We start from the raw sequence: 25,593 nt of genomic DNA, 5'->3' as shown, positions 1-25,593 counted from the left end.
GAATACTTGAAAGTTAGTAAGACTGGAAGTGGAGAGAATATTTTGGAGGTTTTATTCTATGATCAGGGCAAGAAACAATGAAGGCCTGAAGTTGAAGTTATGACATGTTTGATTGGGAAAATGATGAGATAAGTTTCAAGACTGTGTGTTTGAAGTTTTTCTGGTGCTTTCAGGTGAGATGTCTGGGAGCTATTAGATTTATGGGTCTGAAACATGGGAGAGGTATCTGGGCTGGTGACATAGACATTAGTCATTAGTATTGGTGGAAGCCATGGGTGAAGATAGGACCTTCCAAAAAGATTATACAGAGTGAAAAAGAAGAGGACAGAGTGTGGATGCATGGGAGCAGCGAAATTTAAAGGGGAGGGAAGAGAAGGAGGCACTTGTAAAGGATATTGGTGAGTTGCCAGATAAGTAGAACGAAAACCAAGAGGTGTTCTCCCTATGAGTTATATAAAATGCATGCATTTCTTGACTGAATGAATGTCCCCCACAAATCTTTGAAAAATATGCTTTGGAATTTATAATTATTTGCATTTATTTGGTTAAAGTACATAAATTTGCCTTTGTAATACTTGTTGGACATATTAAATGAGTCCAATGCAAAACAAGAGTGAAACACAAGGTTGCTTTTCTACTCATACGTAGTGGTGGATAAGGCACACTTTGACTCGCAGCTCAAATGGCTGATTTATCATTACAGTCCATGTACCAACACTCTCTGTTGCTCCAATCAACCACATATTGACAGCATCTACTCACCCTTCCAGTACTTATTTTCAAGTAAAAACTAATTGTAAGCTTTCATATATTGATAAATTATAAAATGCTGCTTCCGTGTCCTCCATTCTTGTATTTGCCCTCTTCTCTATTCACATTGCCATGTGGCAGTATTGCTCTCATTAAATGAGTCACTTGAAATAGAAATATGAATTTAACAAGTTAAACCACCTCAAAAAGAACTACATTCCACTCTTTTATATTTAAAACAAATATAACAACTGTAGAATGAAGTATAAAGTCACAACTTTAGTGGTTTGGACTAGTATACATTTCCATCATCATAATTATACAAATAGAATGCTTTATTGTTAGTTTGTTTCGTGTTTCTCTTATGAACATTATTATGTCTCAGTGAGATCTATCCAGATGGTATAACTGTGTCAATTGAAAGGTACCCCTAAAACGGCATGAAATGGAAGATACTCTACTCTTCAGGGTTGGTTAAATTGTTGGATGCACAGCAAGTATAATGAAAATTAGGTAAACAAAGGATGTGTATAAGCCTCATCATGGATAGTGTATGTGATTGAGGGTTTCTTCTTTTGCAAGTTTCTTCTGATCTTGGCTTTGAAATGTATAAACTTCTATTTTATTTTATTATTTATTTATTTATTTTAAATTAAAGTTTATTGGTGTGACAATGGTTAGCAAAATTACACAGATTTCAGGTGTACAATTCTGTATTACATCATCTATATACCACATTGTGTGTTCACCACCCAGAGTCAGTTCTCTTCCCATCACCATATATGGGATCCTCTTTACCCTCATCTACCACCCCCCTCCTCCCTTACTTTGAGTTAAAACTCAAATATATGTTCACTCTAGAAAACTTGGAAAATACAGAATAGCATAAAAAAGAAAATGAAATCATCTATAAGTTCACTGTCCTCTTGCCATTTTTTTATACTTGTATGTAATGGAAATGAAAGGCATCGTACTATATATACATACAGTTTTGTATCATATTTTCTTTAATATATTACACACATTTCCCCTTATAATACGTATTCTTAAATAACATTTTAACAGCCTTGTGATTTCCCTTGACACTGATTTACCATGTTTTATTTTCTCAGGCTCTGCTGTGCAAATAATGGCAATATAAAGTTGTTACTTAATTGTTCTATTTGGCATTACAAGTGACTGATGGCACTGCAGAAGATCAGTTGGAGGTAATACATGTGGAACACTTTAAAAAGGCATAAAAGCAACTCTGAAAATGTTCTTATAAGTGAATCAGGAAAGTAAACATATCAAAGGTAAGAAAGGCAAAGTGGAATAAAGCTCTGAATTAGTAAAGTTTTAGAAAAGACTATTTCTCTACAACATCCTTTAAGTTGGTAAACACACTCTGAACTTTCTGAGACAGTTCTAGCTTTATGTATTTTTGTCTTGTTGATCCTCAATTAACCATTAAAATGTCCAAAATTCTCAATATTTAAGCACTCAAACTCTCTTTTGACTCCTTTTTGTATTTGGAAACAGCACAAACACCAATGGATCTTAACATTGGGTTTAGAAAATATGGTTTCTATATAGATATGAAACAGCCCAAAGTTGACTGTGCTTCTATCTTCCTTAGATTATAAGTCCTGTTTAATGTTAAAAAGTAATTCATAGCTATATGTAGTTTTACATTTTCTACAATAATATATATTTACATACATTATTTGTATAATTTTAAAAAGTTACATATTGTCAGATACTGTATTTTCTAATGATGTTTCTAATTATAACAGTATTTCCCATTCTACATTTTTTTCTTCTAATATATGTTGCCACTCCCTCATTAGAGGTAGAGTCTATGTTCCCTCCTCCTGAATCGGGTTGGCTCTCAATGACTCTGTGGACCAGCAGAAAATACCAGAAGTGATGCTACGTTACTTCCAAGGCTAGGTCATAAAAGGTGATAGAGCTTTCATTTGACTCTCTCTGGGCTCTTTGCTTTTGGAACCTAATTGCCATGCTATGAGGGAGCCTAGGCTACATGGAGGGACAATATGCTCATGTTATGGCCAATAGTTCCAGCTGAGGTCCCAGTCAGCTGTCAGCATCAATCACTGACATGTGAACGAGGAAGACTTTGAGATGAGTCCAACTACCTGCATTGAGCCAAATGAGAAACTCCAAGCAAGGAGTGTCTAGCTGAGCTCAGTCAACCCCAGAAATGTGGAGATAATAATAGTAGTAATAATAAATGATTGTTGCTGGTTTGCACCACTTGGAGTGGGGTGGTTTGTTATGCAGTAACTGACAACTAGAACTTACATAAACAAATTAACTTAAAAGAAGGCTATCAAACAATTTGCCTGCACTGATGAAATGCTTGTGCTAACTCAGTCCAACTATATGGCGGTAGGCAACCTCTTACTGGAGAGAGAACTGAAGTACCCACAAACTGAGAAGGCAAAGGGAGCTTTTAAAAAACTCTCTGAATCACAGCTGCAAGAGAGAACTACATTGCTGGGCATAGCTGGAAAATACTAGCAGCTGTTGGACAGGGCTGACAAAAATCTTAAGGGTGCAGGAGAGCGCAGTTTGAACAAGGGCTTCAGGACAACAGTTTCTCTGAGAGGCAGGGTAGAGAACCAAGTGACTCTGCAAACTGTGGTCACAGCTGCAAATTAAAGAGCCGTTTTTACATTTGGATTTTCGCCATGTAATTGTCATTTTTTTTCAACACTCATGCAAATGAGCATGAGGAATTAGATATCACTGCTTGAACCAATACTTTTAATGTTAACATTTATCATGCATATTTCATTAATAGAGTGATGCTCTGCCTAACATTATCCACACTTTTTTCCTCTTTTTAACTTATTAAGCAAATGGCACAGACTGAAACTAGTCAAATTTGTTTTTGAGGGATCATACAAGTATGAGGGAGATTCTGGGAACTGGGTCAAAAAGAGTCTGTTACAGGAATACCAGTCTTCAGTGATATTAGGCTATAAGGAGGAATGTTGAAATTTAAGAGCGACAATTGAGAGCTGGGAAAGTAGATTTATCTGGAGAGTGAATAAGGTTGGGTCACAGTCTGTGCAGAGAGAAAACAAACAAGGGCCATTTGGAAGCTACTTGAACATTTGCGCATCTCTTCATCCTTTTTAAATTTGGTGCTAAATCTTTTGTAAGGCTAGGGATTAATTTTTAAAGGGCAAGTCTTGGTCCCCTGGCTGTCAGAGCCAGGCTAAGCTTTCTCTGAGTTCATCTAATGCCCTGTTTCCCCCGAAAATAAGACCTAGCCGGACAATCAGCTCTAATGTGTCTTTTAGAGCAATAATTAATATAAGACCGGGTCTTATTTTACTATAAGACCCGGTATTATCTAACATAATATAAGACCGGGTCTTATATTAATTTTTGCTCCAAAAGACACATTAGAGCTGATTGTCTGGCTAGGTCTTATTTTTGGGGAAACATGGTAGTGGTCCTAGTGGCCTGTGAGAACATTGTCCATCAGGGATGATAGTGATGGCTTGAACCAATTTAATCTGTCAGGTACTTGGAGTAAGAAACAAAAGGAAAGAGCAAGGAGATTGTTAGTGACAGCAGAAGCTGAAAGATATACAAAGAGAAGGCTCCGAAAGAAAGACCCTGAGGCAACTTAGCGTGTGAGGGACTCAGGGATGAAAGGAATCTCCGAATAAGGAGGAGCTGGAAAACAGGCAGAGAGGAGGGTGAAATCAATGGAATTCTAAGTGCTAGATCCAAGGTCACAAATTTAGTGACTAGCAAAATCCAAATCAGAGCACTATTTAGGCTTTTTTTTTCCTTTCTGTTTCTGTGGTAAACAAATGCCTTTGACTATCTCCACAGTGCCTTCCAAATCTGGATGTGAATCAGAATCAACCGAAAATCTTTTGAAAAATACATAGCTGATCCCTGGGCCTCACTTTTGGAAATTCTTCTCTGCTAAGTCTGGCTATAGCAGTTTGGGTCTGTACGTTTGACAAGCTCCACAGGTGATTCCGATATGGGAGGTCAACTGACATGTCTGGGAATCACTTTCCCAGAACATAGCCCTGTGTCCAAATGCTATTAGTTACTCATTTTAAATTTAGGTCCAGTAATACTTCATTGTTACTATGGTGACAGAGCAGGCATTAATAGGAATATTTATATTACTAAGATTGGAAATGAAGGGAATTGCATTACCAGCGTACCAATTACTCTTTCCTGGATTGGCACCAAACCTAGAAGCTCCTGTTTAGAAAGCAGATCATGCATTCCTTTCCCAGAATCTTCAGCAAAATGACTAAGCTTGAGCTTCCATTGCATTTTTGTGATTTTTCACATCTTTGTAAGCATACCTGGTCATAGAAAACTATTCTTCAGAAGTGCCCTCCAGAAACTGGTCTTAATGTAACTATGTTTGAAATTCATGGCAAATATATGGGGCACATCAGAAGATGGCCTGTGCATATGGAATGCATATTTAAAGAATGGAAACTTTTTATATTTTAAACATTGTACCCTGTATCTTTTATAACTGCATACCTACATAGCACAGTCAGAACCCAATACATCTTTTGTTGATTGATTGATTAGGACCTCAGGGCAAAGTCATGGTAGTCTTTTGTTTTTATCTCCTTTCCAAAGTTATCCTTCACCTCCAAATAAAGTGGAAATATAGTAAAACAGTGTGTTGTAATTGGGAGACCCCCAAGTGGTCCTTCAAGTCCTCCGAGTAAGGGTATGTTCTCAATGGAGGTATTACCTCCAAGAGAGCACAAAACGGTTCTTGGTGGAGCCAAAGAAATACAATAATTTGTGTCCCCTGAAGGGCAATACAGTACATAAACAGATATAAAGTGAATCTGTGTTATTAAAATAGTGTGGGGAAAGTATGTCTAAAAAGTCTTCTTGGGTGGGGAGTGATAATCAAAAAAAAGGTTGAGAAACACTGTTTTAAGGATTCTACAAAACCCTGGCCACCTGGCATGTGGGCTTTGTCTCGTGGACAGATTGCTATGAGGCGTTTCAGTGGTGGATTGGCAGAGTGAGTCAGTCAGGAGGGCTGGCTCCCTGGCTGGTCATTAAAGTCTCTCTGGGTAGCATCACATTAGCAGCCAAGTGTTCTGTTTGAGGAGTACTTGAAAAGTTAACACTCTTCAGAGGAGCCTGAAGGATTTAATATAATGAACAGGACTTCAAGGGATGGCTGGGCTTTTACAATGGAGGTTCCACCTTCAGTTCTATGAGAGGAAATAGGAATCAACTGATACTAATGGAAGCATTACAGTAGTGAAAGAGCCAACTTGTGAATGAGTTATTCAAAATGTTATTCACCCAGAGATGCATTAAGAAATGGAAGAGAGACGTAAATGTCTAGAAGTAAATGAACCTAAACATCATGACTTAATTGAATATGTTGTGTCTAAAAGTCATTAATGTGGCGAAAATAATGCATATAGGTAGTATTTGGAATCATTTCTATCCAAAAAAGTTTCCAATGGAATTTTTACTTATTAGGTGACTACGTGATCTAGTGTTAAGTGAACATTTTTGTCAAATTATTCACTTGTATTCAGGACTAATCCAGTTGTATATATATGAACAATGCATTGAATTAAAGTTATGAGTACTATATATATACAGTGAAATTGGAGGGGAATAAAATGAAATTAAGGGTTAGGTTAGAAATACACTGTATTTAATTTTCTCAAAATGTGTTAATGTAGATTCAGAACCGCACGTTAAACTGCTACAACAGATGATTTTGTTTCATGCATCTCCCATATGTTATTGGTAAATACTTGTAACCTGTTCAACCATAATAGCTTTGGGATGCTGAATTTGCAGATAGTAGTTTATCAGTGCATCATAACTCTACTGCATTTACAATACAGTATACTGTTTATTATATACAGACGTACCTCAGAGATATTGTGGGTTTGGTTCCATAATAAAGTGAGTCATAATCTTTTTGTTGAGGGAGGGTCTTACCTTCAACTTGTAAAAAATGTAATATCTGAGAATGTGGGGACAGAGTCGCAGGGAGCAGTTTCCAGGCTCTCGGCCTCACATGGAAAGGTGCTGGCTCGGGTAGTAGATGGTCATCAGCTGTGACTAGTTGGCCATCAGCTGTAACTAGTTAGTCATTGGCCACTAATGTAACTGCCGTGGCTAAGCTAGCAAGCATGGATTGCAGCTAGTAAGTGGGGTTGGTTTGTTGGTTGGCAGAGAAGCAGACAGCAGATTGCAGATTGTGTGGAGCCTGCTTCCTGTGTCTCTGGCCTGGCGACCAGCGAGAATATAGTGGTATGAACCCCCTACCTATGGCTCCGTGGGTGTTCCTTTTTGGCCTCACCATATCCTGCGTTCTTATGCGGGGAGCAGGACCAGACACCCTGCATGACAGTGAAGCACAATAAAAAGAGGTATGCCTGTCATTTACTTAAATTATTATATTCGTAGTATAGTACATGATATATTAATCTTGCCTTTCACATTGTGACATAACGAGGTCTTGGCATTGTCATTAGAGCAATGTCCAAAAACATCCAATGATGAGGCAAGGCTTCTAGGCTGAATGTCTTACATGTGCCCCTTTATATTCCATATCCTTGTATCACTCTGCCTGCTACTCTGTGCTCAGGGAGTCTGAGCTCTGCAGACTGCCTCAGTAGGCTCCTTTGCCCTCTGGCTTCCTGCCTGACCACTGTGAGGCACCTGCAAGAAATAGGAAGGTGAGAGTAATAAGAAGAGATGCTTTTCCCCTGGTTCCCTCCCTCCCTAATCATCAGGAGGTCACTGCTTCCCTCTAACTGAAGGCCACAGCTGTCTCCATATAGAGAATTTCCCCAGCTTTTAGTTATGGCTTCCTCCCCTTATTTCTCAGGCCCCAGACTCACTGGTGGTGCTAGCCCTGGGACACTGCAGTAGCTCATGTTACTTTTCCTAAACTCTTTCCACACCTTTGTAAATGGTCCTATCCTTAAATTTTCCTTTATTTCCCTCTTTAAGTGTGCCATTGCTTTCTGTAGGAACCCATATTGATGCCACACCACAGTGGACTGTTAGATTATATCAAATCATTCACCTTTTACTGTATTAAGCTATCTACAAGCTAAATTCTCAGAATTTAGCTCAGTTGACTTTTTAAGACCCAGGTATCAGTAAATTAGTTAGTTATAGCCCAGCTATGAAAGCTGGAATATTATAGAAAGGTGGATACTGCTCCAGTGCTGAATACTATCCGTGCCATTTAAGACAAATTGAGGTGCCCATTAACTGTGAAGAAGGGTTGTTGGTAATCCAAACTTTTTACCTTCAGTTTGAGACAAGCAGAATTAGCAGTGGACATTTTGGAGGGTACTACTAGCAAAACACTGGATTTCAGAGAGCTTTTTTGTATTACTATGAATGGTAACAAAATTAATTTCCTATGGAGACTGAATAATTTTTATTACTTCCATTAAGCCAGAATTAGTAACTTAGAATGGTTCAGAATAGCCTTAAAAATGTCTCAAATTTGGTCTGGACTTTTAACATAATAATATTTATGTCTACCTATTAATATGCAAGTTTTCAAATATAGAAAATATAGTAAGAGTTTGTTTATTTGCATATATAGGTAGTTCTAAAGCTGACAGACTAGTGCTAATTCAGGTTTTCTGTTTTTTTCTGAAAAGGGTACATGTAACTACCACTGAGTGTGCCTGCCACTGAGAAATATTAAGCAATAAATTTCAGAGCAAAGGAAACTTAGAAAATTGTCATCACTTCACGTTTGGAAATCCTTTAACTCAGCTTTGTTCCACAGAGAACTGAGAGGACATTGGGTTATCTCTTTATGCCTTCCTCTTTGTAATCAGATTCATCTGAAACTAGCTGCCGAACAAATTCTAAGTATCAACATTATTACGCTTCTTTTTTTGCAAAGGAAAATTAAATGTGCATATATTTTCTATAGTTAGGATTGTGATTTGTTGACATCCTCTACACATCTTGTTACAAATTGCTCTGTAAAAAGGTCCTTGGCACAGGCAAAGGCAGGTCTATCAGACAGATGTACCTCTTACTCTTCACTGGAATTCCTTTAGGGTCATATATGTCTACATAAGGCAGATGGCTTAATAATTACTTCTGAAGAGTTCATGAAGACCAGCCATTCAAGGTCAGTGGGGGTGCTGGAAATTTCCATATTGATGAATACATTCCACAGTAGAAATATGGGCAGAGGGAGTGATTGTCCTTATTTGGTCCCCCACCCCCAGCTGGGCCTAGCTCACTGTGGACACTTGCTGAATATTAATTGAAGTGGAAATTAATTGAAACAGTGAACTCTCAATGCGGGAGAAGGACAAGGACTCAGGGCATGTTATCAATTGCCATGTTATGGGGCATCCTTTTTCGCTGGAACCCTAGAAGAAATACAGCCTCAAGAACTAGTCATTTCTCCCAACAGGCAGCTCCATCTGGCATCCATGTAAAGAAGTATGTTGTAATGCAACTTTGTGTTTTGTAGTGATACTGAATCCAGCACTAAGTTTCCATGGGGGTTAGTCAGTGGAGAAGCCCTCCAAGTGGACTCCCACAGCTACAGTAGCAAAGAACCTTGGCTAATCGTTTTTAGTCTCTATAGGTTTAGCCCTTAGAATTATGGGACCAAGCCACAACTCAGCATGCAAAAGCCATAATAATGATGCTTTCGTCTCAGGCTCTTTGTAGAATTCTGACTCCCCTGTGGAGTATGAGAGTTAGGGGAAAGACAGGTTATATAACAGGGAGAAGTAAACACAGATAGGCTGGCTATGTAGTATCTGGGGTTTCCATTGGTAAGAGTACAAAAATACTTGTTCTGTGAATAAAAGAAAGAGCCTTTTCCATTTATACCACTTTGGCAGTTTGTGCTGAAGTCTTTTCTAGCACTCAAACTATTATACTGTCAGAGTTTTTTTCTTCCAAGGGCAAAAGGCATTGTATTCTTTTCTTTTCCTTTCCTTTCCTTTCCTCCTCCCATCCCTCCCTCCCTCTCTTGAACTGCTTCTTGGGTATATTTTGTGACATATAGGTTTCCATGGTGTTTTTATTTTATAGTCACTTTTTTTGTCCTATTGTCCTGTATTTCACATGATAACATTTTTGACAATTCTTAAGCATGTTTTATAGCCATTTATTAATGAATTATATTATCCCAACTGACCCTGACTGAAGAGCTAAAACATGTAGTCACCTAACTGCCCATTTCATGATGATTGTGAGGCATTTAATGCTCCCATCCTACCCCCATCTTTGTGATGTTATCACACAATTAATAAGGAAACAAAGTTTGATACAAAAAAGATATAGAAAATCTTAGTTTAAATATTGTCCAAGTTTATGAATAATAAATGCATATACTTTATTATTTTCTTAAAAGTAAAAAATGGAAATATTTTATTTCATCCAGTCACCTGGATCATTCAGATGAAAAACCTCTGTCTTGGAAGTGACAAGGCACTTTCAGACCATAAGATAATCATCAAGGACAATGAAATCTTAGTGATTTACCAAGTAATCTTAAGAACATTCAGATTTGTCTTAATCATTGGTTTATAGACAGGGAGAATACGGCTACTTGAGAACCTGAGAGTTGATTTTATGTTGAGGCAATTTATTCTGAGAGAATCAGAACTGAAGTGAGCCTGCTTTCAGGCATCAGATACTTTAATAGCTCCTTTTCACCTCCCTCAGGTACATGGGGCATATTTTTCAAAGGAAATCTCTGAAAAATAAACATACAGGCAAAGAATCCCACCTCTACCTGTTCCCCATGGTTTGAAATCAAGCACAGCCATACCAGGACAATGCTCCCAATCTCTTTTCATTGTGGATGGCTGTGCACTGTGTAATAATTCAGTTCTGAATAGAACATGTCATTTAGCTTTCCTGGGAAATCAATTTACTTCTTGCTTTGGAATAATATTAAGTTGTGTTTTTCCCATCTGTGCCTGTGAGTACAGACCAATGAAGGATTTAGTGGAAAAGTTTTCAGAAATTTTATTGAAATAAATCTTCTATATGTTGGGTACAGATTTAAAGCTTAATGAAGACTTATTAAATTAGCATAATGACCAATGTTGTATGTCTCTAATCCTTAAGAATATGCATGCACAGATATAGTGGATATCTCCACACAGGTATTTCATTGACAACTGTAACTCAACATGTTCCAAACTGAACTCATTATCCCACCTCCCTCCAAGGAAACCTATATTCCCTAATGCTACCACCATTTGCCCGGTTAGCTAATCTGAATATTGGGAATTACTCCAAGATCCTTTCTTTGTCTCACTGATTGTGCTAAGACTTCTAGATGTTTTCCAAAATCCATTTATTTTTCTTCCTGGACATGGAGCTAGACTACATTTCCCAGACTCCATTGCAGTAAGATATGGCCATGATACTAAGTACTAGTGAATGGAATGTGTGTAGAAGTATTATGAGCCATTTCCTGGCCAAAGCTTTTAAAATGAATGTGTGCCCCCTTCACACTCTCTGTCCCCTTCTGCTAACAGTAATGAAGTTCTAATGGATAGTGTAACCATAAGGTAGAAGGAGCCCAGATTCCCAAATCACCAAATGAAGGACAGCCTCCAGCTGACAAAAAGCATCTTCCTTGGATAGTGATGTGAACAAGAAATAAACTTTTATATTGTTTGAATCATTATATATATTTGGGCCTGTATTTTACTGCAATTTAGCCTACCTAACTAATACACTGCTATTCCAAAGTTAGATAGTTCTGTCTTGTAGATAAATCTTGAATTCTTCCCATCACCTCCAGTCCAGCTGCCCTTTCTTTTGTCTAGATTCTAATTCTCCTTAGGCTGAGGCTCTACATTAGTTCCAAATTAGTTTCCTGGCCTGCCTTTGGACTTACTTCCCTCCAAAGCATTATCCCAAACTGTCAATAATTATCTTTCCACAGTAGTAAATAGGAATGTATCCTGGGCTTGAACACTGCTCAGTGATCCCCATAATCTATATAGAAAATTCTATACCCTTGGCATCACACTGAAGGCTCTTCATAATCAGTTATCTGCCTTCCCTTCTGGCTACATCTCTTGCCTCACCACCACCCTGTACCCTAGACTCTATCTTCACTGGTCTGCTTCCAGTTCCCAAAAGATGTTCATGCTGCTGCTTCTCCTCAGAATGCCCTTCTTCCCTCTGTTCTATCCTTTAGTCTAAAGTGTCAGGTTATACAATATCTCACTGCCTCCACTCCCAAGGAGGAAGAGTATAGCTGTTGTCACTCAGGTATCTATCTGTCTTAATAGTTCTTTTTGAGTTCCTTCAAACTGAGACTCCATTCACATAAAATGATTAGTAAATAATAAATGTTGCATCAGGGATTTACAGGGGGGTGTATAGGAGAGGAGTTTTAGTTCACAACATACTGCAGATATTTAAATGTTTTCATTAAATGCTTTGATTCTTCCCCAAATCTTTTTTCAGGTGCTCCAATAGTCAGGGGCCTCATCTTCTTGATCCTTCCCCCAGGAAACTCCAAAACTTGTTCTTACTTAATTAATATGCAGTGACCCTCTCTCATTTCTGATGAACCTTGAGCAATCTGAGAATTATTTCTACCCCACAGTGCGCTTATCAAGGCCCCTTTTAATAAAACTGTTCTTTCTCTACAAAGGTGTTCTCAGCCTGCTAATAAGATTAAATGTTTTCTCACATGATTTACGTTTTTCAAGTTCAAGGATGCAAACTGAGAATTGTGCAGAGAGTGGTACTTCAGTAGGGAGTAATAGAAATAGAACACTATTGGGACAAACACTCTTGTTCTTCTCAGGAACTTCAGGAGCAGCTCCATCAATCTTCTTCTCTCTCCTTTTCTTCCAATATTACTTCTACGTCTTCCATTACTATTATCTCAGTATTAGCAATTGCTAACATTTAATGAGTTCTTACAGTGTGCTAAGCATTTTTCTAAGACATTTACATCTTATATATTCGTTGATATTTGTCTTCCTTTAATCCTAAAATTTATATTTTGGGGGAACTGGATAAAATGGTAAATTGAATAAACTGAAAACTCTCCCACAACATAACAGAAAATATGGATAAACTATTAAAAACATATTTACAGTTATAGATGAGCATGCAAATAAGTGAAGGAAACCCTTAGGCATCAAAAATGAAGGGAGGGCCGGCCCGGTGGCTCAGGCAGTTAGAGTTCCATGCTCCTGCCTCTGAAGGCTGCCGGTTCGATTCCCACATGGGTCAGTGGGCTCTCAATCACAAGCTTGCCAGTTCGATTCCTCGAGTCCTGCAAAGGATGGTGGGCTCCACCCCCTGCAACTAAGATTGAACACAGCACCTTGAGCTGAGCTGCCTCCCGAATGGCTCAGTTGGTTGGAGCGCATCCTCTCAACCACAAGGTTGCCCGTTCGATTCCTCGACTCCCACAAGGGATGGTGGGCAGCGACCCCTGCAACTAAAATTGAACACGGCACCTTGAGCTGAGCTGCCACTGAGCTCCCGGATGGCTCAGTTGGTTGGAGCGTGTCCTCTCAACCACAAGGTTGCCGGTGAACGGCACCCTCCACAACTAAGATTGAAAGGACAACAACTTGACTTGGAAAAAAGAAGTCCTGGAAGTACACACTGTTCCCCAATAAAGTCCTGTTCCCCTTCCACAATAAAATCTTTAAAAAAAATGAAGGGGAAATGGAAAACCAGAGTATCAGTGGGTGGGCACTGTAAAGTATATAGTATATAACTGTAAAGGATAACCTACATGGTCTGCCAGGATTCCCCAGCAGGATTGAGTCCCAGTCACCTGCAGTGGTAATTTGCTCAATACTGTACTCTTTATAGGCTCCCTTCCCTTTCCTATTCCCCCTGTCTCTTACTGGAGCTTCCTGGAATCACGTCTCAAACTACTTGCACTCAAATCCTCTACCTAGCTTCTGCTTCTGAGGGAACCCAAACTAAGACAGGCCTTCACTCATCTGTTTATTTTCAGCATATTGTGATATCTTGTACTTTAAATGTACTATAATTATAATCTCTATTATATTATCTAATCATAAGCCAGGTGACCTTCACAAAATTGACAAATAGCTTAAAATATTTCTGTAAAGAATAACAACAACAATAACAATTCAAGCACAAATGTATAAAAAGAAAATCCATTCCTTAATAATTAAATACACTGACAATCTAATAAGTTTTGGCTGTAAGTCAACTGCTAAAATTATTTGATAGACTTTTTGAAATATAGATTTAGGTACATACTCTCTGATGATGAAGCGTGACTTAGGTATATTGTGTGCCTTGAGATACTATCTAGTTATAGGTGTGAATGTATAGAATGTATAAGGAGGCTTGGTAAGGGAAAAGGTATTGGCAGCCAGCGTGCCTGTTTGCTACCTTGCTTCTGTACTCTGAAGTCAGGGCTGCCATTTAATGCTGTCCTACTCACAACTGAAAATTTTTAGTTAGTGTTCCTATTCAGAGAAGTGGCTTTGGAGCACAATGAAGTGATAACCAAGGATCATCCTACATTTGAGAAAAGCCAATAGCACAAAAGTGAATAAACAGAGCAAATAAGTCTACAGTACAATCAGATAATTCAGAGAAAACAAATTTCAAAAAATTCTAATGAGTATCTTGAGAGACATTTCAGAAGAGGTTGTATGTACAAAATAAATTTATCTGCTAAGAAAAAAGTAATCAGAGTGCTAATAAGAGCAGCATAGAATTTCAAAATATTATTGTCCAGATTATGAAATGAATAAAAATACTAGAATAAAATGATCAAAGAAATCTTCTGTAACATAGAGGATAAAGGCAAAGAAAGTAAAAATATGAGTAATAGGTAAAGATGAAAAAGATTGATCCATGCTAAACATCTAGAAATAAGACAGAGGTAATGAGATAATTAAATTATGGAAACAATAATATAATAATATTTCCAAGAGCTGAAGAAAGATTGGAATGTTCAGATTGAAAGAACCCCCCCCTCTAGTGTTCAGCAAGATAAATTCGACATATTCTTATGAAATTTCAGAATGTCAAAGATAAAGAAAAAAACATAAAATGTTTTAGAGAGGAAAAAACATGTTAGATACAAAATAATCACAGTGAAACTGTATCAGACAGTTATTAGGAAGCAATACATCAATGCCTTCAGATTTCTAATGGAAAATTATTATTTTTAGCATTTAAAAAATTTTTGATTGTGGTAAAATGTGCATAACATACATAAAGTTTACCATGTTAATTATTTTAAGCGTACAGTTCAATGACATTAAGTACACTAACAATTGTCCAACTACTCAGGATGAATTTTTCAAGATGAATTTTTTCATCTTGAAAAACTGAAACTCTATACCTATTAAACAACTTCCCATTACCCCTTCCCCCTGAGCCCCTCATAATAACCATTCTATTTTCTGTCTCTATGAATTCAACAATTCTAGGCAGTTCATACAAGTGGAATCATACAGTATTTGTCTGTTTGTGAATGGCTTATTTCAGTTAGTACAATATCGTCAAGGTTCATCCATGTTGAAGCCTGTGCCAGAATTTCCTTCCTTTTTAAGTCTGAATAATATTCCATTGTATGTATCCATTCGTCCACCAGTGGATATTTGTGGTGCTTCCATCTTTCGGCTATTGTAATACCGCTATGAATATGGGTATACAGGTATCTCTTCGAGACCTTGCTTTCAATTCTTTTGGCTATATACCCAGAAGTGGAATTGCTGGGTCATATGGTAATTCTATTTTTAAATTGTTGAGGAACCATCATACTGTTTTCCATAGTGTCTGCACCATTTTACATTCCCACCAACAGTGTACAAAGATTCCAATTTATCCATATCCTTGCCAACAACTGTTATTTTGATTTTTTAAATGGTAGCCATTCTAACAGATGTGATATCTCATTGTAGTTTTGATTTACATTTCCCTAATGATTAGTGGTGTTGAGAATCTTTTCATATGCTCATTGACTATTTGTGTATTTTCTTTGGAGAAATGTCTGTTAGTCCTTTGCTCCTATTTTAAATGGGTTATTTTGTTATTGTAGTTGAGTTGTGGAAGCTCTTTATGTATTCTGGATATTAACTAATCAGATATATGATTTGGTAATGTTTTCTCCTATTCTATTTTCTCCTATTCCTCTTCACTTTGTTGATTGTGTCCTTGGATGCACAGAAGTTTTTAATTTTGATATAGTCCTAGAAAATTATTTTGAACCTAGAATTCTATATACACCTAAAATAGCAATCATTTATGAAGGCAAACTAAAGATATTTTCAAATTTGCCAATATTCAGGTAATTTTCCATTCTGTAAATACTTATTTGTGTTTGTTTTCAAGTAACAAGATATTGGGAAAGGGGGGCTCCTAAGAAGCAGTAGAACAATATAGGGTTATACTAAAAAGAACCCCCTCTCCCCAGGATGCAGCAGGATACAGCAGACCCAGAGATTAGTACTATGGTTAAGAAACATGATCTTAGGAACATAGTAATAAAGGTATGTATTTTGCTGGGCATTAAGAAAAAAGAGTCTCTGGGAAAAATATGTATAAGAAAGTCAACTTAAATATGAAGCACACTAATGCACGATTTGATTTTGAACAATTGATATAGTATAAGAAAAGAGAACCAATTCAATCTTGGCAATTGGAGCAGTGTCACAGGTTCATAGTGCCAAAGGTTTTGTGACATATATTTAAATGTCTTTGTGTACAGGCATGCACCTTGATTCACAAGGAAATAAGATTTACATTAATCATAAGAGTATAGATATGTTTATTGGCTTTTGGTTGCCAAAATCATTTCATAGTGAACTTGATAATAGTAGTAGTATAGCTGACAGAGGGTTGGGAGGTGGAGGAGGGATGAGAAGTGGAGACAGGAGTAATAGAGGCTGAATTTCTTATTCTATGTTGTGAAAGTCAATATATACCATGTAAAGTACCTGAATCAATAAGTGGAGGTTTAGATGCATTATAAAATTAAAATGGCAATCAATAGAGAAATTAAAACAACATTTAGTTATTAGAAGCTGGTAAGGAGAGAGGATTGTGTGCTAAAATATCCTATCTTCAATATTAGAAAGTTAATAAGTTGATTGGCTAATATATAGAGATATAAAGTATAACTTATAGCAGCATTTTTCAAAGTTATCCCACAAACTACCTGAATCAAAACTTCTGACAGTAATTTTTTAAAATTCAGATTCCCCAGATGTTTTTGGAGTGAGGCCCAGTAATCTTATTTTTAAGCAAGCAGCAAGCCTTCCAGGTAATTGTGTACACAGAAATTTGAGAACCACTGATTTAGAGTAATGGAAGTAACCACCAGAAAAACTAAGCATAAAAACTGCCCATTACAATTGGAGATTAGGATTGGGAGATGACACAAAAGTGGGAAGGAGAAACATTTTAAGCTTTCCTTTTATTCCCTTCTGTATGGTATGAATTTTTTATTCCTGTATGTAGATGTTGTATTTATAACTTAAAAAGTGAGGTGGGATGTGGGTTGCCAGTGTCTTTTCTGAACCCCTTCACCTCATCCCTAGATTGTTAGGAAACATGGAAACCATTCGAGGCGATCCCAGTATATATTCTTCAGTTCTGACTCAGTCATCTTTGGAATCTGGGTGCTCCCTACTGTTAATGATAATATTTGTATCCCTTTAGTTATCTCTTAGTTATGCCTGTAATGTCTGGGATGGCATGCACACACAGTTCATTGCTAAAAATAAATAAATAAAAAACACAGATAGGCAAAAAACATTATAAAAGTATCTTCAATATGCATGGAGTGTAGAGGCTGGGATAAAATAATTTTCTTCTGTTACCATAAACGCCTAAGAGTCCACACAAACTTACCCTTATTTCTGTGGCATCCTGCCCTTTTTCTCCTCCCTCAAGGTCTGACCTCCCACCAGGTTTTTGGTTCTATCTTCAAAGATAACTTCAGATTCTTCCAGTCCTGCATATCTCTGGAGAAGGACTTTAACATCTTTCTGCTCTTCAGAGCAGAATACTTACAAGAAAAACACAGACTTTTTTTTTTTTCTAATATTGACCTTACCTCATTTTCTAATTGCTGGTTTTACCTCACTAATACGGTGTCTGCCTCTTTATGTTATTACAGTCCCCATCCCAACATGCACTGTAACAATAAGAGGTGCCAAGTGTTGAGTGTTGATTCTGTGCCAGGTGCTATTTCAAGTGCTTTGCAGGCATTATTGCCCTTAATCCTCACATCAGACTTATGAAGTACAAGTATTAGTTTCATTGTATAGATGGGATAACTGGGTCTTAGAGGAGTTTAGTGACTTGCATAAAACTATACAGCCAGAAAGTGGCAGATGCATATTTGAAATTCAAGTCTATCTGTTAACAAAATCCAAGTTCTTCAACAACATTCTGTCCCTATTAGTCCCTATTAGGCCACTATACATGTAGTAATCTCCATATCTTCCATCATTCAGATTTTACCTCATGATGTATATATAGCTCAAGACAAGTATCATTCTGGAACTTGAAATGCCCACATGAAGGCATTTGGCTTCCCTTATTAGAATGAAGCAGTGGGATTCCCTTTTCCCTTCCCCAAAATGGGGTTATAGGAACATATTTTAGAAAATGCTCCAAATTTCAAGGAATATAGGTCTGGTGAGATAGTTTGAGCAGGAATTTTGGATTCAGGCACACTTAAATTTAAATCCCAGCTTCATCACTTATTAGCTCTGTGACCCTGAGCAAGTTGCATGAGTTTTCTGAACTTCCTGCACCTCATGTGAAAAGTGAGACAATACTGTTATATTTAACGTAAGGAACTATTGTGACGTACAGTCACATAAAACTCCTAGCATGATGCTTGCCAAGTGGTAGGTGTTGCTCTTATTAAAATCATCATCATCATCATCATTGCCATCATCACAGTTACCGTTGCTAATTCAGTAGCAACTTTCTTTTTTATTTTTTTAACAACTTTATTGAGTTATAATTCACATACCATAAAATTCAATGGTTTTTGGTACATTATGTTATTAATATTTTTAAACCGTGGTGCTATATATATAGAACATAAAATTTGACATTTCAACTATTTCTAAGTGTACAATTCAGTAGTGTTAATTACATTTACAATGTTGTGCAAACTTCGCCGCTATTTCCAGTTTTTTTATCACTCCAAACAGAAATTCTGAAACCATTAAACAATAACTCCGCGTTGTCCCCTTCAGCCATCCCCTGTTGTCATTAATCTACTTGTGGCCTCTATGGATTTACCTATTCTGGATACCTCATATAACTGGAATCTTACAGTATTTGTCCTTTTGTGTTTGGCTTAATTCACTTAGCATAATGTTTTCAAGGTTCATCCATGTTGAAGCAAGTATCAGTATTTCATTCATTTGTAAGGCTGAATAATATTCCATTGTGTGGATATACTGCAATTTGTTTATTCATTCATCTGTTGATGGACATTTGGGTTACTTCCACCTTTTGACTATTGTTGGTAATGCTGCAATGAACATTAGCATATAAATATCTCTTTAAATCCTTGTTTTCAATTCCTTTGGGTACATACCTAGGAGTGGAATTGCTGGGTCATATGGTAATTATATGTTTAGCTTTTTCAGGAACTGCCAAACTGTTTTCCATAGCATCTGTACCATTTTACATTTCTATCAGCAATGTATGAGAGTTCTAATTTCTTCGTTTCCTCTCCCACTCTTGTTATTTTCTATTTTTTAAAATCATAACCATCATAATGGGTGTTAAGTGGTTCAGCAGCAACTTTCAAATCCAGAGTTTCTCCTGAATGTGAGATGTGACTAAGATACTAGACAATGGAGATGGACTATACTTTTGGATACTGTGCTCAATTCTTAGCTCTAAAGAGACTGTTGGTAGAATTTTCCTATAATCTCTAGACAAAAAAAAAAGACAGTGTTCCTGTGTCTATAAGATCCTTAGCTAGTAATTTTGTTGCCAAAAATATGCCTTAATTTGCAAGGTTTTCAGTAGGCTACATCTATTTGCAAGCAAACAATTAAACAAGCTTTATAGATGAAGTCCAGTACAGTAGTAGCACAATAAGCAATCACATTTAAGAAAATTGACTTAAGACATTGGTTAGTGGTTTATGGAATTGGCAACTGAAACATATGATTTCTGTAGAGACAAGCTTATGTTAATAGTGGCTGGAAAAATACCTGAAGCAACATCAAAATGATCCACTATATATTTAATAGGGTTTCAAACTAGCAAAAAAAAATTCAAGTATGTTAGTGTGATATCAGATGGAACAGAAGCTTTCTCTTATTTTCTTCTACCTTTAGATATTATTCTCTCTTTATAACACTGACAGTACTATGCCACTCTGGGTGGGTATATTAGGTTGACTTCATGTCAAATCAATGTTTTTCTGCTCTTTGGCACAAAGAAAGTATTAGGTTGGTGCAAAAGTAATTGCGGTTTTTGCAGTTATTTTTAACCTTTTAAGCCGCAATTACTTTCACACCAACCTACTTCACATCAACTACTTCAGGGTGTAGTTGAGTCTAAACATAGGGTAGACACTATAGTCATAAAAATAGTGACATTTTCTTGTCTGCCAATATGGCGTGAACTGAGGATGCTCTTCCCTAGTGATTTCTAGCAGCATTGGCAAAATATCTGCTTTTTGAAGTTGGATTTTTATTTTTTCTAAGTACTTGGCTGCTATTAAACAGATATGCATATACAAGCTAACACACACAGCTAATCTATTTAATACTATGTAAAGCCTTATGGGTGAACCTATCTGATCCAATGAACAGAAATGTTTACACAGAGATTTTGCATAGAGCTAGTATCTTGATTTGGGAGATGGTACAGACTAGGTTATTTGTGTTTGTTTGTTTGTTTTTGAGCACCAACTTAGGACCTAGAGAAACCAGACTATCACTTAGTTGTAGAACTGAGTAAGACTATAAATGTCTTTGAGTCTCAGTTTTCTCCTCTGCAATACAGAGATCATGACATCTATTTCAATATGATTGTGAGGATTTTGTGTCAGTATCTGTAACGTGCTTAGTCTTTTGCCTCACAGATCCCCTAAGTGCTCAATAATAATAAAATCACTAATGTTTATGAACTCTTATCTAATGACCCAATAAATAGTCCCTATTAACATGATTTTATATGCATGGAAAATACTTGTCAAATATGTTATTAGTAGGTATAGACTGTGATATTTTATATAAGTATAAAACAGTAATAAAATATAATGATAAAATCTAATTATGCCAAACTTAGAGTAATAATTTATGACTATGGAGAGACTGGAGAGGAAGAAATATTTCACTCCAATAAGACAAGAGCCACCCAAAGATAAAATGAATCAACTCTGGAATCCAAGCATTTTCTGGAATGCTTTTAAGTGTAGGCAATGACCAGTTGGTGGAAATGTTGTGGAAGACGTTAAAACACAAATGACCGCCAAGTTCTCTTCCAATTCTGAGAGTCAATACTTCATTCCCTTTTCCACTAATCTCTTGATATCAACAGTAGCTTCCCCATCATTCATCAATAGAACAGAAGGTTCAGAAAACTTTACCCCCAAACCTTCCTTTAGAATAGCTGCAGGAAGAACTAGAGTCAATTTTGTTCTAATTGGTGGATACTAGACTCCCTTGGGCTCCTTGAATGTCAGGTATAACTTGATCTGTTTTCTTTCTATTGAAAATGGGTTGTGTTTACTTCCTTTTCTTAACAGAGGTTTCTCAGCCCTCGATAGGGGGATGAAATATGGTTCTACTGCTAAGGAAATGAGGCAAAAACACCCACACAATAATCATTCCTTTCTTTCTATCCTAGCTGAAATAAGCCAAGAGACAAACAGCAAAATATCAAGCTGAAAATCTTTCAAGGATAAGCAACCTTGGGGTCTGTATTATCCTTCCTCATTTTGCCACAGACAGAATGGCTGATGTAATAATAATTTGCAGTTACATTAAGAAGTGCAGAGATGCATCAAAATATTAACACAAAGCTAATTAACTTTTAGGAGCTTTATGGTTTCAGAGGAAGGTATAATTTTCATTTTCGTCATAAGCAAAAAAAAAAAATAGTTATTGTTTTGGCTAACATTCCAACATTTCTTTTAGGCCCCTTATTAGAACAAATGTTTTTAGAGCATTTTATTGTTTGTTTATTGATACATTTTTTGTGGCCGCTGTGTCCAAAAGAATAAGATGAAACCCTGATCCACAGGACCTTACAAGTTCTAGTGCTTAGGAATCAAGGTGTTGCACCTACAATTTAGGTTTTAATCTTCAAGTGCCACATACTCTCTGCACAACCTTGAGTAATGTCCTTTACTTCTCTGAGCTTCAGTTTTTTTCATCTTCAACATGGGGATAATAATACCTATTTAATAGGGTTGCTATAAGGATCAAAGGAGATAACGTATATAAAGAGATAGTATGTGAAATCTAACATGTATGGCCTCTTAATGGGCAAATCATTTCACCCCCTCTGTCTCAGTTTCCTCATCTATAAAATGGTGATAATAATTGTACTAGCTGTTTTTATAAATTAAATAATATACATGTATAATGTTTGACACCGTGCCTCAAACATGGTATATGATCAATAAAGTCTGGCTATTATTATTGCCATTGTTATTATAATTATCATTACCACTACTACTAGAGTTTCTGAGAAATAAGTTGTTCAGAATGGTCAAGAAGTAGAGCTTGAGGTTGTTCTTGAAAGATGGGGAAATTTTTGTTTAGGTGGAAAGGAGAAGGTGATGGGAGAAAAATGACTAAAAACCTATAGCTATAAATGGACATAGCTGTTCTTGACAGTAACCTGATTAGAGAAGTCAAGCAGGTCTATGGCCATACCACCCTGAACGCGCCCAATCTCGTCTGATCTCGGAAGCTACGTAGGGTCGGGCCTGGTTAGTACTTGGATGGGAGAAGTCAGGTAGGATGTCTTGGTGGGAAGCAATGTCAAGTCATTAATTTTGGGCTTGATTCTAGAGGCTTAATTACCAAGATGCTGACTTTAGTTCTGATTCCACATGTCCTTTCTGTTCATATGTCCACCATCCCTAATTGAATTCAACACTCAGTCTTAATTCCTATGCTCGGAAGAGAATTTGGTTGGCCCAACCTGGGCCATGCGTCTATCTGTGGTCTAATCATCTGTGGCCAGGAGTTGAGTCATTGGGCATATTAAATTGAGGATAAAGAAGTAAGGCAATGGTTATCAAAGGAGACATCATTTTGCTTACATATCGAGTTGAGGCTGAGGCAGGCCAGCATGAGATATGAGCAACCTGGGTAGAGACTTTGTTTTATTTATCCTGGTCTTCCAGGCACCCAAAGAAGTGTTAACTATACTTTAAAAGAAGGAATGTATTTAGAAATTCTCTATCTCCGTGCACTACTTCACAGTATAGATACACAGCCCAATCTCTGCATTGGTGTCATACTCAAAACTACTATAACTTAACCTGCTTGAGTAATCAAGAAAGTCTAGGCCAAGTCTACAAGTGCTTTACGCTTACTTTCTTCGAGGGAGTGGTTCATACAGTTTGGAAGTTCCATCTTTAAAATTCATTGTGGAACATAGTCCTAAAAGTATATTCACATTCAAGATTTTTGTATAGTCATATAAGGCTTAAGAGTCTAATTTGCTTAAGCAAAAAAAAAAAATAATCATTTAATTTGATCATTTTTTAATCGATATAGTTTTTACTCCTCTGAAAATTTGCCTATGATATAAATAGTTTATGAACCGATTAATAAAAGTCCCATTTAGAAGATCAAACAGCAGATATGAAGACATCAGACATGAAATTTTAAAAAAACACAGTTAATGTTCTGATGTGTAAAATCTTTGCCGATTTTTCTTTAATAATTCCTTCTTCAAATTTATACTAAATAAAACCCAAGTATCTACAAACTTATTTTTGAGAAAATGTTTTAAATGTTTTATTAAAATAATGCATGTGGCATTTAGTGAATTCTATTGGTTGTTAAAATTAGCTCTTATTCTTTAAACTTATGCCAGTCCTAATTTGGGATTTACTTTTCTTTCCTTTTAAATAGGCTGTACTTTTTAGAACAGTTTTAACTTCACAGCAAACACAAGCACAAAGTACACAGAGAGTTTCCATGTACCCCTCCCACACACACACTCACACACTCTCCCACTCTGAACATCCAGCACCAGGGTGGCACATTTGTTACTATTGATGAACCTACACTGACACATCATCATCACCCAAAGTCCATAGTTTACATTAGAGTTTATTTATTTATATTATTAGTTTCAGGCATACAAAACAACATAGATATTAGACATTTACACAACTCACAAAGTGATAATCCCTACAAGTCTACACTCATCTGACACTGTACATACTATTACAATATCATTGACTATATTCCCTATGCTGTACTTTGTATCCTGTGAATATATCTGTATCAATATCTATATATCTATATTATACTTGACATTCAATATTATTTTAGTTTCAGTTTCAGGTGTACAGAGTGGTGATTAGGTGTTTATATAATTTATGAAGTGGTCCTCCAATAAGTCTAGTATCCGTCTGACACCATACATAGTTTTAACAATATTATTGATTACATTGCTCATACTGTATTTCACATCTCCATGACTATTTTGTAACTACCAATCTGTACTTTCTAACCACTTCACCTTTCTCATCCATTCCCACATATCCCCTCCCATCTGGCAACCATCACTTTGTTCTCTGTATCTATGAGTCTATTTCTGTTTTGTTCATTCGTTTGTTCTGTTCTTTAGACTCCACATATAAGTGAGACATTTGGTATTTGTCATTCTCAGTCTAATTTATTTCACTTAGCATAATACCCTCTAGGTTCATCCATGTTGTGGCAAATGGTAAGATTTCATTCTTTTGACGGCCAAGTAATACTCCATTATATATGTAGCATAATTTCTTTATCTAATCATCTGTTGATGGGCATTTTGGTTGTTTCCATATCTTGACTATTGTGAATAGTGCCGCAGTAACACAAAGGTACATATATCTTTTTAAATTAGTGTTTGGATTTCTTTGAGTAAATACCCAGAAGATGGGTATTTATTCATAAGGTAGTTCTATTTTTTTTTTATTTTTTTGAGGAAACTCCATGCTGTTTTCCATAGTGGCTACACCAATTTGCAATCCCACCAACAATACAGAAGGGTTCCCTTTTCTCCACATCCTTGCCAATACTTGTTGTTTGTTGATTTATTGATGATGGCCATTCTGACAGGTGTGAGGTAGTATCTCATTGTGGTTTTTATTAGCATTTCTCTGATAGTTAGAGATGCTGAGCATCTTCATATGTCTATTGGCCTATGTCTAGTCATATGTCTTTGGAGAAATGTCTATTCAGATCCTCTGCCCACTTTTTAATTGGATTGTTTGTTTTTTGGTGTTGAGTTGTATGAGTTTTTTTATAAAATTTGGATATCAACCCCTTATCAGATATATCATTGGCAAATATCTTCTCCCATTCAGTAGGATTTCTTTTTGTTTTGTTGATGGTTTCCTTTGCTGTGAAAAGCTTTTTAGTTTGATTCAGTCCCATTTGTTTATTTTTTCTTTTGTTTCCCTTGCCCAAGGAGATATATCTATAAAAATATTACTAAGAGCAATGTCTGAGCGTTTACTTCCTATATTTTCTTCTAGGAGTTTTATAATCCATTTTGAGTTTATCTTGTATATAGCATAAGAAGGTGGCCCAGTTTCATTTTTTTACATGTATCTGTCCAGTTTTCCTCGGACCATTTATT

Source organism: Rhinolophus sinicus, chromosome 18 (genome assembly GCF_057876585.1).
Source record: "Rhinolophus sinicus isolate RSI-liver-muscle chromosome 18, RSI-T2T, whole genome shotgun sequence".
NCBI lineage: Eukaryota > Metazoa > Chordata > Mammalia > Chiroptera > Rhinolophidae > Rhinolophus > Rhinolophus sinicus.
Note: the sequence above shows the minus strand (reverse complement) of the source record.